This window comes from Momordica charantia (genome assembly GCF_013281855.1).
Source record: "Momordica charantia cultivar OHB3-1 chromosome 8 unlocalized genomic scaffold, Mcharantia_2.0 BLBB01000008.1, whole genome shotgun sequence".
Lineage (NCBI taxonomy): Eukaryota > Viridiplantae > Streptophyta > Magnoliopsida > Cucurbitales > Cucurbitaceae > Momordica > Momordica charantia.
In genome coordinates this window covers 20032557-20037272 of record NW_028275166.1, presented here as the reverse complement: position 1 = coordinate 20037272, position 4716 = coordinate 20032557, and the positions used below count along the sequence as shown (strand labels likewise).

The following is a 4716-nucleotide window of genomic DNA, read 5'->3' as shown; positions in this document are numbered from 1 at the left end:
AACTCTTGGAACCTTTGGCCATTTTGATGGTTTTGAAAAGCTTACATAACTCCTCTTTTGCTCCATATTTCTCTCAAATTTTCCTTTTAAAAAAGAGTCCCACCATTTTATTCCAAGCATTGAGAATAGCTAGGAAGACCTCTTGGTGGTCGTTGGTATGTAATTTTCTCTCATTTTCTCTAAGCATCGTAATGCATGATCATGGATGTTTAATCATAGGTTGGAATATGCATCTAGATTGTTATTTTGATCCTTGCTCGCTTCCACTGTGCATGTATGTATTTTGTCCATCAATAATTAATTTATGCACACTAAATGCGTAACTTTTTACATTCTAACTTTTCACATTCTATTCATTTAATCTTTTTGAGTGCATATAAATTGTATTGTCATATACAACAACAATTTTTAATGAAGTTTAGGTTACATTTTCTTATTGTTAATATAACAATTTTTTTGTATTCTCATTTTGAAAAGTTTATTTTACTTAATTTAGGATCTTCTTTTTTTAACTACACATTGCTTGTTCAATTAAAATTATAAAGATTTTCCAACCTAATTTTTTTTAACTGTCGTATATTAAAATTTTCAACTTCAATAAAGAAAAAATATTTTTAATTATTTGATTTCATATTATAATTATATTTATTATTTTAAAATTCTTTAAATTCCAGGGGAATGAAATGAAAAAAAAATATATTTGTATTCCAACTTTTTAGATTGATTATTATTGATAATTGATTAATTAATTAATTTACTATTTATAAGTAATTAAAAACTTGGTCAGGACATGGTTTTTTTTTTCCAAACAAAATAAGATAAGCTTGTAATTATCAATAAATTATTGATTTTTCACCAAACATTTTAAATAAAAAAACACATTAATTATAAAAGAAAAATAAAAAACAAAAAAATCTAATATTGTAGCTATAGACTAATTCTTTAAAATAAATTTTCTCACTTGATAATTGATGACCAATATTATTATTCAATATGGTAAAATTTTAGAAAGTCATTTGCAGCACATGAAATCAATCGAGTACCGCCTAATATATATATATATATATATTGGCACTCCGGTCAACGAACAAAGAAAATTATTGTAACTACATAAAAAATCGAGAATTATGACGTTAACAACTGCAGGGCTTCAGTCGTTGGCTCTCCTATGATTAAGTCACCAATTTTCTTCATGGTACGCCTCTAGAAATCTCTAATACTTTCAACTCCATGATTGTATACTTTAAGATTATCATTCTAGAGATCAAAAATCATGGTTCAAACAGAAAACATTTCATCACAAAATGGAATTGAAACGACTCAGTCTTAAGACGTCTTTCAAGATTGAAGAATTCTTTGAGAGCGCGAAAAAGATGAATGAAGGGAGAAGTGTTTGTGACCAAAATGGTGGAAGAAAACTCAAATTTATATAGTAAGATGATGAAAAGTTACGAAACTTTAGAAATTCCATCCTGAATTGTAATTAAATGAATTTTTTAAAAGTGGTAAGAAAAACCTTTTACATTCCATATATTTAGTATTTATTGATAATTGATTATTAATAAATTAATTAAATATAGTTATAATAGTCAGCTTAACTTCTATTATAAACAAAAAATTATTTTAGTTTATTATTAAATTCAAACGTGATTAGCAAAACTTCTACCCTTCTCAAATAAATGCCACTTCTCAAATAAAATAAATTAAAATTAATTTGAGTTATTTATTTGTAATTAAGCAAAAATTAAAGGGGTATAATGGTCCTAAAATATATTTCCGAGATCGTGCATTTTAATATATTATAGATTATAGATATAGATTATAGATTTTATGCTATGTATCATAGGTCTTTTTTTTTAAAAAAAAATGTTTTTTACCTTTATTTTCAAAATAATGATGGTTTAAATAAAATTAAATGAAAAAATGTGTTTTTCTCAAACTTATTCCAAAAATAATGTTTTTTAATTGAGGTGGGGTTTGGTCTCTCCACAAGAGACAACTACAGTGTATGGTCATCTCTAAGAGACAACCACAGTTTGGCGCCATATCAAAAAAATCCAATTTTCATGTACAAAAAATTCTGGATCAAAATGGCTGCATTTGGAAGGATTTCATAGAATTTCAAAGTAAATTACAAATTTAACCTTGTCGTATTTTAATTTATAAATAATAAATTTAGATTAAAAGCTCAAATTTTTAAATTTTTATTTTCTTTTCATTTTTAACAAACATTATTTTAAATCATTCTCATTCCAAACCAGATAAGAAATTTCAAATCATTTATTGAATTTCAAATCACAGAATTTAAAATCATTTCTTAAACTTTCTTGACACCAAAGAGAGGGTAAATCAGACAATGGTGACGACCATTTAAGCGTGCACTGGTCCCGTATATTGTAATTTTTTTTTAATTTACATTAAATTCTTATTTTATTTTGATAAGTTCATATTTTTATTATATTCCTTTAAATATTCTTTTTTAAGTCAATTATATTATTTTTTATTTTTCCTCAAGATTTTTTAAGAATTGTAAAGTTATCTATTTGTTGTACTTCAAATTTAAAAAATAATGAATTGGAGAGTAATATTTTACATTTTTATAGATAAAATAATGATTAGTTTCTAAATTTGTAGTCTATCTATCTAATCCGTCCCACAATGGGGATGTAGCCGATTACAAGGTGGCTGACGACGAACTGTTAGTGTCGTCAGTGTCTCTCAATCCTCTGAAGGGTTGAGGTACTATCCATGCTCCCTACGTCCACGTCCATGACCGGCTCCATAACCATATTGTGTGGTGGCAAATGTGGTGTGTGAAACTGACTTTAACCAGGGTCGGTAGAATAACCATAGGCGTGGACGGGCCAACATCATCTTGTGTATGTGGTAAAAGGTGGAACGTCCTCGACATTATGATATATATAACTTCAAGTACAGGAACATTAAGCTCGATTGAAGCATCCTGCTCTACTTGATGACGTCCTCTACGCTTGGGGCCGTGAGCAGGTGTAGGTACACTATACATCTGATGAAGCTTTTAAAGATCTCTACCAACATTACACAACCTATTAATATCTTCTAATAACGAAAGAATACTTATTTGTTCGAAACACACAGCCTAAATGAAAAAAAAATTAAATAAATATATATTTAAATTCAGATAGTTTATAACCAAATTAAAAATAATCCTGTAGTGATAACTTTCAATTAGAGAGTGTCGTATGGCTTTTTTTGTGCATTTTATGTGCGAAAATGTGAGGATCCTTACCAATGAACCTAAGAAAATGTGAGAATGCATACAATTCCTAAATTCCTCGGTTTTAATAATTTATGCTAAATTATGGATGGTTTATGCAGGAATGATTGAATTCAGCTAAGGATGAGAGGAGTGCTGCCAAGATCGTGGGGATTATGCTAGAGCGTTGAAAAATAAGCGTTAATGCTGGAGCCTATAGTCGCCCGGATGCCCCAGAGCGATGACAGTGTAGTAACTCATTGAGCTTAAATTGTTACCGCATTCGTACAACCTGCAAGGGGTGCCATAAATTTTAAGGACCCGGTATATACGAAAATTATGCCCTAGTCGAAAAGGGGGGAGACATTATTGATCCATTTTGGGTAGCATTGATTTGAGGGAACATTCCCTCATTGACATCAGTGGTTTTCATCGAAGAAGGAGTTGGAGCGTATTTGTCTTGCTCGTGGGTCACACCGTATACCTGAGGAAGCTTATTATTCTCTATCATCTTCATCAACAATGTATTCTTCTTATGTCTTTTCCATTCCTTTCCTATTTTTCATTATGAACTAAACCCCCACCTTCGGGGGGGGGGGGGGGGGTCTCGAGCTTGCTGTAATATTCATTGTTGCTATGTTTTAGAACTTTAGAACTGATTTTATAGAAGCGTGCTTATTTTGTCCATCTGACTAAACTTGTGTGGCCAACTTGTTTTATTCATGGTGGGAGTCGGGTTAAAGCATGTGTTGGGTATCTCGAGAGAGCCGTGAATATCTGGGCAATCAGTGTTTTAAAGTAATTTTAGATAGCGTCTTGGAGAAAAGTAGCAAGTGAAAATCCCCTCCCCAATTTAATAACAAATCGTAATCTCGCATCATTTCTGTGTTCTTTGGGTGGATGCTCTTAAGTACAATTAGAAATTTTATCTATTGTTTGTTGTTTTCTTCTTATGCATTTAGATTTAACAAAACAAGTCAAAGCATCTTTTATTTTTACTTTTGGTATTTCAAAATCACTAAATTGATTTGTAACTTATTTCCGTGAGGAGACGACCTTGTTTAAATACTACAACGGGTAAATTAGTGTATACTTGCACTTAGGGGTGTTCACGGGTTGGGTCGGGTCGGGTTAAGGGGACTTTTTGGACCAACTAGAATTTTTGGGTTGGATAGATTAGAGAACCGACAGAACCGAAGATGATGGCCAATCCAACTCAACCCAACCCTTACATTTTCGGGTTGGATCGGGTCGGGTCGTCGGGTTGAGACAAAAGCTTCTGTCACGCTGAACAAGCACAAAAAGAAACAAAGAGGGAGATGAGACGAACGGAAATGAAGTCTCTGCCAAAATGAACAAAAATGAACAATTACGAAAGCTTCTATCACAACGCAGCGACCATTGAAGAAGATGGAAAAAGAAAGGGGACAAAGGACATGGGGAGAGGAGAGATGAGGGACGAGGGAGTGAAGGAATCTCTG

At 31.5% G+C, this 4716-nt stretch overlaps 1 long non-coding RNA gene across 1 annotated transcript; it reads left to right on the top strand.

Annotated features, from left to right (window-relative positions):
* The first annotated feature begins 18 nt into the window (after positions 1-18).
* On the top strand, positions 19-3993 carry LOC111025261 (uncharacterized). Its single transcript, XR_002603491.2, has 3 exons — positions 19-155; positions 2635-3012; positions 3358-3993. It is a non-coding gene; the product is annotated as an uncharacterized LOC111025261 (long non-coding RNA).
* Positions 3994-4716: the final 723 nt, after the last annotated feature.